The sequence below is a fragment of the Macaca mulatta genome, chromosome 14 (assembly GCF_049350105.2).
Source record: "Macaca mulatta isolate MMU2019108-1 chromosome 14, T2T-MMU8v2.0, whole genome shotgun sequence".
Taxonomy (NCBI): Eukaryota; Metazoa; Chordata; class Mammalia; order Primates; family Cercopithecidae; genus Macaca; species Macaca mulatta.
Genome location: NC_133419.1, coordinates 7470293 through 7484721, shown reverse-complemented (window position 1 = coordinate 7484721; position 14429 = coordinate 7470293). Strand labels below are relative to the sequence as shown.

Sequence of the window (14429 nt, the reverse complement as noted above, 5' to 3'; positions counted from 1 at the left end):
TGGGCGTGCTGGCTCATGCCAATAACACCAGCACTTTGGGAGGCCGAGGTAGGAGGACTGCTTGAGCCCAGGAGTAAGACCAGCCTGGGCAACAGAGTGAGATCTTATGTCAAAAAACATACATAAAATCTACATTTTTTCGTTTTTTTGAAACAGTCTTGCTCTGTTGCCCAGGCTGGAGTGCAGTGGTGCGATCTCGGCTCGCTGCAGCCTCCACCTCCTGGGTTCAAGAGATTCTTGTGCCTCAGCCTCCTGAGCAGCTAGGATCACATAAATGAACGACCAAGCCGAGCTAATTTTTTGTATTTTTGTAGAGACGGGGTTTCACCACGTTGGCCAGGATGGTCTCGAACTCCTGACCTCAAGTCATCTGCCCACCTCAGTCTCCTAAAGTGCTAGGATTACAGATGTGCGCCACCATGCCCAGCCCAACAAAATCTACTTCTGCCATTCTCTTTTTAGGGGTGTGGGTATAGAGATAAGTAGGGAGATAAGAGACAGAAGAATAAATAAAAGGCTTCCTCACCCCCTAAGCCACGCTGAACACGTGTGACCTCCAAATAGCCTTCTCACTCTGGCCTGAAAGCAGAGCCCCGGGCCGGGCGCGGTGGCTCAAGCCTGTAATCCCAGCACTTTGGGAGGCCAAGACGGGCGGATCACGAGGTCAGGAGATCGAGACCATCCTGGCTAACCCGGTGAAACCCCATCTCTACCAAAAAATACAAAAAAAAACTAGCCGGGCGAGGTGGCGGGCGCCTGTAGTCCCAGCTACTCGGGAGGCTGAGGCAGGAGAATGGTGTAAACCCGGGAGGCGGAACTTGCAGTGAGCTGAGATCCGGCCACTGCACTACAGCCTGGGCGACAAAGCGAGACTCCGTCTCAAAAAAAAAAAAAAAAAAAAAAAAAGAAAGCAGAGCCCCAGCCCAGTGAAGAAGGCCCAGGAGGAGGGGCAGCAGCATTCAGAACTTCTCCCTGGAAGATTTCATCTACCCAGCAGTTCCTCTACTAGGGCAGCTCAGAGAGGAATTAAAGCAAGTCCTGTTAAGTTTCCAGCACCCATATTAACAAGAGCATTTCTGGAGAGTCCCTGAAGACTCACACAATCCTGGGACTATGGGCCCAGGTGGACTATCTCAAGCTATCTGGGTTAGGCTCAAAAGGTGAAATGCATGGAAAAAAATTTATATTTTCAAATTCTCTCTTCAGGCCAGGTGCAGTGGCTCATGCCTGTAATCCCAGCACTTTGGGAGGCCAAGGCGGGTGGATCACTTGAGGCCAGGAGTTCCAGACCAGCCTGGCCAACATGATGAAACCCTGTCTCTACTAAAAATACAAAAATTAGCCAGGCGTGGTGGCACATGCCTGTAATCCCAGCTACTCGGGAGGCCGAGGCATGAGAATCACTTGAACCCGGGAGGCAGAAGTTGCAATGAGCCGAGATCGAGCCACTGTACTCCAGCCTGAGCAACAGAGTGAGACTGTCTCAAAAAAAAAAAAAAAAAAAATCCCTTCGCTCACACCCTTAAAGAATATTTTTGCAGAGCCCTGGGTGGGGCCTGTGTCTCTGAGAGCTCTAGGACCTTGACAAGCTGGGAAGAAATGAGAAGCCATTGGCTGGCGAGGAGGGGCAGGGGGACAGGGTGGTGACAACAGTCAAATGGGCTCCAGCCAGAGGCAGTGAATACACCAGAGTTGAAGATCTGTGCTAGGAACAGCAAACAGATAACAAGTGAGGGGAGAGGGATCTAACTCACTGAGAAAAGAATGAGGCCTGGTAGTAAGGGGCTTGGTTCAGGCATCCTCTTTGCATGAAGTCAGAACTGAAACTTAGGCCTTAGTGTTACAGCTGTTTTTGAATTTGTCTAGCAGGCTTTCAGGTCTTTGCCAGAAAGCCCCATTGAAAACAAAAAAAACCAAAAACCTAAGCCATAATTCTTGGAGAAGAGGCACAGAGATGCTGTATCACTCAAGAGGAATGCCTGGGTTTAGAAAACGGGCATCAGGTCAAAGGCACATCAGTGACCCAAACTTCCGCAAATGGCTTGCTAATAGCAGTTACAGCCTTGAAATGTAGGTTACCATGGTGCCTCGCACTAAACGGTTGTTGAATGAATAAATGAATGAATGGACTCAGAATGAGGCTGGCTCATTCTGGTAATCAAACACAGAGAGAAGGCTGTGTAAGTAATGAGGGAGGACCCAGAGTATACCACGCCTCTTGCTGGGGCACAGAGGAGGGGAGGAGGGGAAAGACGAGAGAGATGGTGTTCTCAGACTCCACAGGCCAACACGATGAATCCAGCTGGCTCAGAAGACACCCTGCAGAAAGGTGCCAGGCTACTCGTCGGCAGGGAACTTCTGATGAGTGTTCACCCAGCACCCCTGTCACCCTCCTATGGGCAACAGAAATCTCTCTCTTCTTTTTCCTGCCACAAGCCCCTGCCTAACAGCTGAAACTGTTAGGAAAGCCTTAAATTTAAATTCAGCTTTGGAAAGAAGCCCCAGATCTCAGATGATAATAAAGTAGGGACAAGTGGAGGGGGACAGGAAAATGGACATGGACCTAACACTGAAGAAAGTGGGAGCCCCGGGAAGGCCTGTACCCTGGGGACCTGTTTGGAGCATCAGAAAGGACAGAAAGCCAACCTAGAAGCAACAGCTTCCCAGCAACCCTAAGAATCGCAAGGTCATTTATTTGTCTTCGCCACACCCTCCTCCAAGCAGCCTCCCTGCCTTGGCTCCTTCCTTCTGTGGGGTATCAGAACTCCAACCTCCACAGGGAACAGAGCTGGGCCTGGATGCAAATGTAACATGTTCAGGACATAGAAATACAGGCATGAGGCCAGGCGTGGTGGCTCATGCCTATAATCCCAACACTTTGGGAGGCCGAGGCAGCTGGATCACCTGAGGTCAGGAGTTTGAGACCAGCCTGACCAACAAGGTGAAACCCCATCTCTATTAAAAATACAAAAATCAGCCAGGCGCGGTGACAGGTGCCTGTAGTCTCAGCTACTCAAGAGGCTGAGACAGGAGAATTACTTGAACCCAGGAGGCAGAGTTTGCAGTGAGCCGAGACTCCAGCCTGGGTGGCGGAGCGAGACTCCGTCTCAAAAAAAAAAAAAAAAAGAAAAGAAATACAGGCGTGAGACAAGGGCAATGTGGCTGAGGACGAAATGCCTTACTTGGCCCTTGGCTCAGCGGCCACCTGACTGCATCCATTTGTGCGCCGAATCCCTCGGTGTTGTGAGGAAGACAAACCACTTTCACTAGGGCAACGCAGGCCATGGAAACAACCCCACTAAAAACCCAGCTGCGTGCTAAAAACACTTCTCCTTGACATTCCTTCAAACCCTTGGGCAGGATTATCTTTCTCTTCACGATAGCCTTAAAGACGCAGTATTTCAGGGAGGAAATACAAGGAAAAAGAGAACAGAGGCCAAGGATAATTTTGTAAAACAGATGAAAACCAAGATGTCTAAGCAAAGAACCCTGCTTCCTCCCAGACCCCAGGCGTCGCGTCAGATGCTGCTGGGGTAGGAAAAATAAAAGGAAGCCAAAGACTCTGCAAAGGACACAAGCACAGAAATGACAAAGCAAAAACCCAGAGCCATTCAGGGAAATAAAAGCACAAACACGCGGCCATCTGGGGCTGGTGGCTTTGTTCTGGTGCAGGGGAAGGCAGGGGCATGGGTGGTGGGGTGGCAGGTAGGAGCCTGGATCTGAGCTCGGCCACTCCTGAGCTAGATGACCCTGGACAAGCAGCTCACCCCTTGGAGCCTCAGTGTCTTCAAGGTAACACCTTTACCTCCAGAGCTGTTGTAGTAAGTAGAGATAATACATGAAGAGGCCCCAGGAGAGCAGAACAAACTTAGTTGCCGTGATTATTCTACCGTTGTATTCTTTTATATAAATTTAGTTCTAGATGAGGAAAAAACAAACAGCAGATCCAAAACCACCCAAGAATCCTAATCTCGTTTTCCCCATACTTTGAAACCGTCCCTGAGAATCCGACTGTCAAGGCTCTACAAAGAGAAAGCTGCCCACCTCTCATATCACTCACGAGGGGTTCTCTCCCTCACCCCATCTTCCTCGTGACAATTCCCCCGTGCTTGTGAATGAGGTCAGGGGTCCCTTTGTCTCCGTACAGCCCAACCAGCACCTACAATCCCAGAATAGATTTACTGAAGAAGTAAAGGGGTTTCGGAGAGTCTTAAATCAGAAAGGAGAGTATGGGGCTGGAAATCTAAACAGAATAATGACAAGAAGGATGAGGAGACAGCTACAGATGTACTTTCATTCAATAAATAACTGCACCATTCTAAGATTAAAACAGTCTTTCAGTCATCAGCATTGGCTGGGAAAAGCAATGAGCCTAGGCCGGGCGCGGTGGCTCAGACCTGTAATCCCAGCACTTTGGGAGGCCGGGGTGGGTGAATCACTTGAGGTCAGGAGTTTGAGACCAGCCTGGCCAACATGGCGAAATCCCATCTCTACTAAAAATACAAAATTAGCTGGACGTGGTGGTGCACGCCTGTAATCCCAGCTACTCGGAAGGCTGAAGCAGGAGAATTGCTTGAACCCAGGAGGTGGAGGTTGCTTGTAGTGAGCTGAGATTGAAAGACCAAGACTCTGTCTTGAAAAAAAAAAAAAAAAAAAGCAATGAGCCTAGCTAGCACTTCCAGAGGTGCATCCACAACTCCATGGGTAAGTACCTGGTCTTCCTCCACTCTTTCATTTCTATCTCTGGCCCAGATCCCTATGTGGCTACCAGCAACACAGACACAAGTTGTTTACCATCCACAAAGAAGCCCAGAGCCATAGACAGCTGGAGAAGACAAGGCTTCTGCATCACTGGCAAGGCTCATTAGTTTCACTTCATTTCCTAGGCTTTAACCCTGACTCTGATGAACCGTCTTGTCCAAGCTTGCTGTTAGCTAAAACAAGGGTTTCAGACAGGGAGGCAAAGGTATGAGATCATCCTTGTTCCTAGAAAAATGACTTCAAAGAAAAAAGCAAGGCATAGTCAATAGCAGTAGCTTCATCAACAGAGAACGGCCCACCACTGCTACCACATCCCATCTTGAGGCGTGCTGAGCAATGACGGCGCAGCAGGGAAAGGTGAACAGACAGTAATGTGGGGTAAGAGGTCAGGCTAGGCACAGCTCCACCGCACGAAAACGGGGAAAGGGAAAAGAGACCCATCAGTTCATTCCTTCCTTACAAAACAGCTATGGAATACACAGAATTTGCGTTTGTTTTTGTTGTTTTTGTTTTTGAGACAGAGTTTCGCTCTGTCGCCCAGGCTGGAGCGCAGTAGTGGCGCGATCTTGGCTCACTGCAACCTCCGCCTCCCAGATGCAAGTGATTCTCCCGCTTCAGTCACCCGAGTAGCTGGGATTACACGTGTGCAGGTGCACTACCACACTCAACTAATTTTTGTATTTTTAGTAGAGATGGGGTTTCACCATGTTGGCCAGGCTGGTCTCAAACTCCTGACCTCAGGTGATCTGCCCACCTTGGCCTCCCAAAGTGCTGGGATTACAGATGTGAGCTACCACGCCCAGCCAATACATAGGGTTTAAAAGGTCACAGAAAAGCACACAGCTTCAAAATGTCAGAAGACCTCAAGGCAAAAAAAAAAAAAAGAAAAAGAAAAAAAGTGGCCAAGCACAGTGGCTCACACCTATAATCCCAGCACTTTGGGAGGCTAGGGCCAGGGGATCACTTGAGGCCAAGAGTTCGAGACAAGCCTGGCCAACATGGCAAAATCATGTCTCTACTAAAATACAAAAATTAGCCAGGTGTGATGGCACACACCTGTAATCCCAGCTTCTTGGGAGGCTGAGACACAAGAATCGCTTGAACCCGGGAGGCAGAGGCTGCAGTGAGCTGAGATTGCACCACTGTGCTCCAGCCTGGGTGACAAAGCAAGACTCTGTCTCAAAAAAAAAAAAAAAAAAAAAAGAAAGTAAAGAAAGGAAAAGTTGAGCCAGGCATGGTGGCTCACAACTGTAATCCCAATGCTTTGTGTGGCTAAGATAGCAGGATCACTTGAAGCCAGGAGATCAAGACCAGCCTGGGTAGCATAGCAAGACTCCATCTCTACCAAAAATAAAAAATTAGCTGGGCATGATAGTGCACACCTCAATTTAAAAAAAAGGAAAAAAGTTAGAAATCAAGGATGCTGACTTAGCAGAACAAATGGCACACTATTCTTCCTTCTTTTTTTTTTGGCACCATCTCAGCTCATTGTAATCTCCTCTTTCCAGATTCAAGTGATATTCCTACCTCAGCCTCCTGAGTAGCTGAGACTACTGGTGCACACCACAATGCCTGGCTAATTTTTCATAGAGACAAAAAATTAGCATGTGTCAGGGTTTCACCATGTTGCCCAGGCTGGACTTGAACTCCTCAGCTCAAGCAATCCACCCGTCTTGGTCTCCCAAAGTGATAGGATTACAGGTCTTGTGAGCCACTGCGCCTGGCCTATTATTCTTTCTTATTTGCAAACAAGATAGACATGATCTTTGGACAAAAGGACAATGGAGGAGGGGAGGGGAGTTAAAAAAAAAAAAAAAGAAGGCAGCAATGGCATCATACATTGTAGGCTACTGTCTAGCAGAAGGTATCTAAGAAGTTTTTTGGAAGAAAATGAGTCAAACAAACTCAAGATGCAGAGAAGATAATGATGATATGGCAAAAAGATAAGAAGCATGTTTCTTTGCAGATGTGGAACTGCTTGGAGGACTGTGATAAAGGCCACTGTCCAGGCAAGGCCATTATCTGAATCTCTTACAATTAGCAGATATTACCTTTGTGATTAGAAAAGGCAAGCAAACTATTTCTATCTGAAATACACCACTTACAAATGTAAAATGTACAGCTCTCACTGAAAGGCTAATAGTTTAAGGAATATTGTCTTTTGAAATAATCTGGAACAGAAAGTAATTATCTACACTAATGAAACAGGAATAGCAAGCATAGATAATTCAATAAATATTTATAGAGTACTTCTTAAGTGCCTAGCATCACGTAGGAAGTAGAATTTTTAAAAAAGCATATCAGACTTTGAAAGTAAGGCTTACCATTATCAATGATCACAAAATCCTGGAAATAACCCAAGTACTCAACAGTAGGCAAATGGTTAAACAAATCATGGCAAGTCAACACAACCGGGGACTAGGGACATGACCAACTAGAATTGTTTAATACATAGGCCTAATAATGCACATATTCTAGTTACCAGTACTATACAGTTCAGTGCTTTTTAGCATATTTATAATGTTGGTAACCATCACGACTATCCAATTCCAGAACCTTTTCAATCACTCCAAAAACAAACCCGGTACCAATAGCTGTCATTCCCCATTCCCACCCACCCCCAGCCCCTGGCAACCAGTAATCTGCTTTCCATCTCTATGGCCTATTCTGGATATTTCCTAGAAATGTCATATAATATGTGACTTTGTGTCTGGCTTCTTTCACTTAGCACAGTGTTTTCCTGGTTCATCCATGTTGTAGCACGTGTCAGAACTTCACTCCTTTTGATGGCTGAACAACATTCCACTGGATGGGTAGGCCATATTTTGTGTTGCCATTCATTGGTTGATGAACATCTGGTTTGTTTCCACCTTTTGGTTCTTTTTTTGTGTTTTGAGACAGAGTTTTGCTCTCAAAACCCAGGCTAGAGTGCAATGGCGCGATCTCGGCTCACCGCAACCTCTGCCTCCCGGGTTCAAGCGATTCTCCCACCTTCAGCCTCCTGAGTAGCTGGGATTACAGGCATGCACCACCATGACTGGCTAAATTTTTCTGTATTTGAATAATGCTGCTGTGAATGCTCATACATATATTACGTTTTAAATATGTAATTTTTAACTATCCAGGCTGGCCTCCCCTAGTCATGCTTTAATTAGTCAAGGACTTGAACTCAGCAGTGTGACTCTAAAGCTCGACTCCCAACCACACCAGTGTACTCCCGTACTCCTCTGGTTTTCATTCTCTGATAGGAAACACACACAGCAGCCTAGGAATGCGCCGGATGGCAGTAGAAATTTAAAAGTCACTGTTAAAAATCAGCCAGGCAAGCCGAGGGCAGTGGCTCATGCCTGTAATCCCAGCACTTTGGGAGGCTGAGGTGGGTGGATTGCCTGAGGTCAAGAGTTCGAGACCAGCCTGGCCAACACAGTGACACCCCATCTCTACTAAAAATACAAAAAAATTGCCGGGTGCGGTGGCTCACGCCTGTAATCCCACCACTTTGGGAGGCCGAGGCGGGCGGATCACGAGATAGGAGATCGAGACCAGCCTCACCAACATGGTGAAACCGTCTCTACTAAAAATACAATAAAATTAGCTGGGCGTGGCAGCAGGCGCCTGTAATCCCAGCTACTCAGAAGGCTGAGCCAGAAGAATGGCGTGAACCTGGGAGGCAGAGCTTGCAGTGAGCTGAGACAGTGCCACTGCACTGCAGCCTGGGCGACAGAGCGAGACTCCATCTCAAAAACAAAAAAAACCAAAAAATTAGCTGGGCTTGGTGGCAGGTGCCTGTAATCTCAGCTACTAGGGAGGCTGAGGTAGGAGAATCACTTGAACCCGGGAGGCAGTGGTTGCAGTGAGCTGAGATCGAACCATTGCGCTCCAGCCTGGGCAACAAGAGCGAAACTCCATCTCAAAAAAAAAAAAGATAGAAACTGGGATACTAACTTTGGGTTCTGCTTTCCCCACTTGAAAGGACTGGATGGTGTCAAGCCTACTCAAGGGGAGAGGGTAGTAAGGAAGCCTGGAGACTAGATCATGGGAAACAGGAAAGGTTTATAGAATTGGGACTAAGAGAAATAAGAAAATAATATAGGCCGGGCGCGGTGGCTCACGCCTGTAATCCCAGCACTTTGGGAGGCCGAGGCGGGCAGATCACAAGGTCAGGAGATCGAGACCACGGTGAAACCCCGTCTCTACTAAAAATACAAAAAAAAAATTAGCCGGGCGCGGTGGCGGGCGCCTGTAGTCCCAGCTACTCAGGAGGCTGAGGCAGGAGAATGGCGTAAACCCAGGAGGCGGAGCTTGCAGTGAGCCGAGATCGCGTCACTGCACTCCAGCCTGGGCGACAGAGCGAGACTCCGTCTCAAAAAACAAAACAAAACAAAAAAAAGAAAATAATATAAAGGAGAAATTTACACGAAGAGACAGAGAGGGAAATAAGTTTTAAGATGAACAATACCAGCAAACATAACAATATACATCTGCTCGTTGATTTTGGCCACAGACATGAAGTCACAAAGGGACGTGTGGATTTCAGATGCCTATGTTGTGCTACCGCTTGGCTCCAAGGTCTACCACCTTCAGAAGCCCACCTGTGGCAGGCCGGGTGTAGTGTCTCACTCCTGTAATCCAGCACTTTGGGAGTCCGAGGTGGGTGGATCACAAGGTCAGGAGATTGAGACCATCCTGGCTAACATGGTGAAACCCCATCTCTACTAAAAATACAAAAGAAATTAGCTGGGCATGGTGGGGAGCCTGTAGTCCCAGCTACTGGGGAGGCTGAGGCAGGAGAATGGCGTGAACCTGGGAGGCAGAGCTTGCAGCAAGCCAAGATCAAGCCACTGCACTCCAGCCTGGGCAACAGAGCAAGACTCCATTTCAAAAAAAAAAAAAAAAGCCCACCTGTGGCAGACGTGGCTACCCTGCCAAACACATGAGAAAGTATGACTGACATGCCAAGGCTAAAAGACCACCCAGGCTGGTCAAATGAGGCACCTAGAAATTGTCCACTGCAGATTCAGGCAGGGGCCTGCAAACCCAGGAGGGCAGAAGCTACAGTTCATCTTCAGGACTTCAGTGATTAGTCACATCATAAATGTTCTAGTTTAAATTTTTAATTGTAAAAAGAATGTCTAAAATGGCCCTGAGAACAGACGGGTTCGGTGAATGTGATAAGGAGAGCAGGGCAGGCTGATAGTGGACCAGGGACAGAATCACTAAAGAGCCAGGAAGGCCTCTCCCTGGCAAAGGTGGGGAACCTGGAGAGCAGAGTAAACACGGGAAGAGAGACCTTGTGTGGACAGGGCGAGGAGAGGAGGGCGGCTGACCGAACACTGCACAAGGCACAGCTTCACAGCACAGACAGAACATGCTAGAAAGGGGGTGGCTACAATCGCTGCACTCAGAAGGCAACTTGGAAAACTGAGACAATGAAATCTACAAAATTCATGTGGAAAAGTGGAAGGGGAGAAGGGAGCACTAGAAAAGAGAGAACGTGAAGAAAGAACAGGCATTCTGAAGGAAAGTTTCTTTTTCATGTGTGAATACAATTAGGAATAAGCTAGATATCTATTAAAAAATGCTGATCTGGGAAATAAAACCTGTGCATTTACGAACACATCAATAGGTGATGGTCCCCTCGTCTTCTCCTCTGCAGAAATGTGCGAAATGGAAGGCCGACTCCTCCTGGAAGTGAAGTTCATTTACAGCTTGGTGTCCAAGGGGCAGCAATAAACCTCCCTGAGACTCAGGGGCTGAATGTTGTGACACGGGGCCAGTCCTTTAAAATGTGGAAGGCAGGCAAGCATTGAATGAGATCACACACATGAAAGTACCTTGGAAATGGTAAGGCACTACAAAAAGATGGTCATCTCTACGTAGATTAAATAAAGCAGGTACCCCTTTCTGTATTCAGACAATAGGACAACATAAAATGGCTTGAAAAAAATTTTTCAAAAAACAAGAATCAGGCCAGCCTGAAATCAGCACCTACCAAGATGAACTTGGCAGCAGAATGACCATGGGGTGTTCAGTCTATCTAGTAGTGCAAAAAAAGAAAGCATTAATTACTATCATTTTTGAGACAGAGTCTCAAAAATCTCAAAGTGCAATGGAGTGATCTCGGCTCACCGCAACCTCCGCCTCCCGGATTCAAGCGATTCTCTGTTCTCAGCCTACCGAGTAGCTGGGATTACAAGCATGTGCAACCTTGCCTGGCTAATTTTGTATTTTTAGTAGAGACAGGGTTTCTCCATGTTGGTCAGGCTGGTCTTGAACTCCCGACCTCAGGTGATCCACACACATCGGACTCCCAAAGTGCTGGGATTACAGGCATGAGCCACTGCGCCCAGCTGTGAGCATTAATCATTATGGGCAATTTCAGAAATCAAAAGGATAAAATAGCAAAATATTTGGGAAGGAAACACTACATGAAAGTGAGAATCTGCAACCAGGGACAAGGAGGGTCAGGGTCTAAAACAGGGTCATATCGTTTTTAAAAAGGGCCTGTGTACGATGCCTGCTCTCTAAGCAACCCTATCTGTACTACTTATTGAATGCTAGAATGGACTGAGCCACCATCTAAGACTTACCTGGTACCGATGGGTCAACCACAGATCTTTAAACCAGAAGAGGCTGACCCCAGAGATTCTATCTCCCATTATAAATCCATAAAGTAGCCTTCTGGGACAAATCAGTGTCATGTGAGTTTGAAACATGAGTCAGATTTCCAGGCCCAAACACAGTACTAAAATTTTGGGGGAGTGGCCGAACCCACTTCCATCTCATCACTGTGGTGCTGACAGCCTTACTTCTCAAATGTGAAAGCCAGCAAGCCCTGAGAATGCAAGCCATAACCCTAGGGATGCAAAGGCTCATCCTGAAAGTGCTACTTTATTTTTTATTTATTTATTTTTTTGAGACAGAGTCTCACTCTGTCCCCCAGGCTGGAGTGCAGTGGCACAATCTCAGCTCACTGCAACCTCTCCCTCTCAGGTTCAAGCGATTCTTTTGCCTCAGTCTCCCAAGTAGCTGGGACTACCATGCCCGGCTAATTTTTGTATTTTTAGTAGAGACATGGTTTCACCATGTTGACCAGGGTGGTCTTGAGCTCCTGATCTCAAGTGATTCACCCACCTCGGCCTCCCAAAGTGCTGGGATTACAGGTGTGAGCCATGGTGCCCGGCCTTCTTTTTATTTTTTACATATTTTTTGAAATAGAGACGGGAGTCTCACTATGTTGCCCAGGCTGGTCTCAAACTCCTGGGCTCAAGTGATCTTTCCACCTTGGCCTCCCAAAGTGCTAGGAATACAGGCATGAGCCACCACACCTGGCCAAATTAAATTTTGTCTTAGAAGCACAGGCAAGAAAATAAGGAACACTCAGGCTAAAACCCTAAGAAGGAGAAACTAGGGAGGCAAATTAACACTGAAGCTTTTATCTAGAGGGCATTTGCAGAACCAGGCAAACCTGAGCTTCAGTTTTCAAAGCCTCAGAAGGTCACAGAAGCACCGCCCAGAGCCCAGCCATGGTGGGAAATCTAAAGAGATCTTACCCCTAGTGAAGTTGGGACTTCCAAAGGATACTCCCTTAACCTAACAGTGAACCACAAAAAACTTCATCTACCCTTCCCTGTCCCCAAGAACTACCTGCAAGAAAAATCAACTGTCTAAATCCTTGGCACTGAGCAGGTAGAAAAACAAAAAACTCCCCCCAAGAAGCTTCAATCACAAAGCAGCCCTCACACAAACTTGCAGTCCAAAGTTGTACCACCCGGGTAATTAGAAAATACTCTGTCTATACTGCTGTATATACTGTTAGTAGGAGAAGGGCAAATTAGTTTTCAAAACCTCAAAACTTCGGTTTCGGATAATCTAGAAGAGTTAGACATGCCAGCAACTCCACTCCTAGTTTACACCCCAGAGAAATTCTTGCTCATGTGTTCCAGGAGCCATGTGTAAGAATGTTCCCGCCAGGTACGATGGCTCACGCCTGTAATCCCAGCACTTTGGGAGGCTGAAGCGGGTGGATCCCCTGAGTTCAGGAGTTCAAGACCAGCCTGGCTAACACGGCAAAACCCTGTCTCTATTAAAGATACAAAAATTACCTGGGCGTAGTGGTACATGCCTGTAATCCCAGCTACTTGGGAGGTTGAGACAGGAAAATCATTTGAACCCGGGAGGCAGAGGTTGCAGTGAGCTGAGATCACACCACTGCACTTCAGCCTGGGCGACAGAGGAAGACTCTGTCTTAAAAAAAAAGAAAAAAGTTCGCAGCACGGTTATTCCTGAGAGAGAAAAAAAAACAAAAAGCAGACCAAGGGCTTCTTGGCAACAGGGCAACAGAAAGGATCAACCCGCTGTGGATATTCATTCAATGGAAAGCTCTATGGCAGTGAACATGAACAGAGCCATGTGCATCCACATGGATGAATCGCAAATGTAATGCTGAGCATGTCACAGAAATCTACTGTTAGGATTCCAGGTCCAGGTGCTCAAAACCAGGCAAAATTCAACAATAAGTTATTCAGAGGTTGGCTATTGGTGGGAAAACTAACAAGAACAAAATAATAAATATCACAGAAGTCAGAATAGCTGGGGTGCCAGGTGTGGTGGCTCACACCTGTCATCCCAGCATTTTGGGAGACTGAGGCGGGCGGATCACCTGAGGTCAGGGGTTCAAGACCAGCCTAGCCAAATGGCGAAACTTTGTCTCTACTAAAAATACAAAAATACAAAAATTAGCTGGGCATGCTGGCACACACCTATAGTCCCAGCTACTCAGGAAGCTGAGGCAAGAGAATCACTTGAACCCAGGAGGCAGAGGTTGCAGTGAGCCGAGATGGCACCACTGCGCTCCAGCCTGGACAGCAGAGTGGCGAGATTCCGTCTCAAGAAAAAAAAAAAAAAAGGAATAGCTGAGGGAAGGAACTTCAACCAGGGAGGAACATAGGGGGCTTATATGGTCCTAACCTTAACCTGGGGATGGGAACACAGATGTTTTGTTTTAACATACCCTATGTTTTAAAAATGCCTTCTGTAAGTGTGGGATTTTGCAATAAACAAATGGTAAAATGAAAAAAAAAAAAAACCAAAAAAAAACCCATGCAATGGCACACAGAGTACTGCAGACTTCTTATCTGTGCTGACATGGGACGATTTCCAAGATACACTGATAAATGAAAAGGGCATGGAGCAGAAAGGGCACAGGAGAAAACAAACAATAGAAATGTTTCTATAGCTGGGCGCGGTGGCTCACGCCTGTAATCCCAGCACTTTGGGAGGCCAAGGCAGGTGGATCACAAGGTCAGGAGATCAAGATCATCCTGGCTAACACAGTGAAACCCCGTCTCTACTAAAAATACCAAAAAAATTAGCCAGGCGTGGTGGCAGGTGCCTGTAGTCCCAGCTACTCGGGAGGCTGAGGCAGAAGAATGGCATGAACCCGGAAGGCGAAGTTTGCAGTGAGCAGAGATCGTGCCACTGCACTCCAGCCTGGGCGACAGAGCGAGACTCCATCTCAAAAAAAAAAAAAAAGAAAAAGAAAAAAAGAAATATGTTTCTATTTCAAAGGGTATACCACCTCCAAAAGGATAGACAAGATAATTTAACCAGAAGTGGCCTCCTGGGAGGGGAACCAGTTTACTGGGGAGAGAGAAAAAATGAGACTT

At 47.0% G+C, this 14429-nt stretch overlaps 1 protein-coding gene and 1 non-coding gene across 30 annotated transcripts in view; one reads left to right on the top strand and one right to left on the bottom strand.

Moving 5' to 3' along the window:
• The window catches only part of PC (pyruvate carboxylase), a 111681-nt gene that overhangs the window by 74960 nt on the left and 22292 nt on the right, over positions 1 to 14429 (bottom strand).
• On the top strand, positions 1836 to 1897 carry LOC114672499 (U7 small nuclear RNA). Its single transcript, XR_003722908.1, has one exon. It is a non-coding gene; the product is annotated as a U7 small nuclear RNA (small nuclear RNA).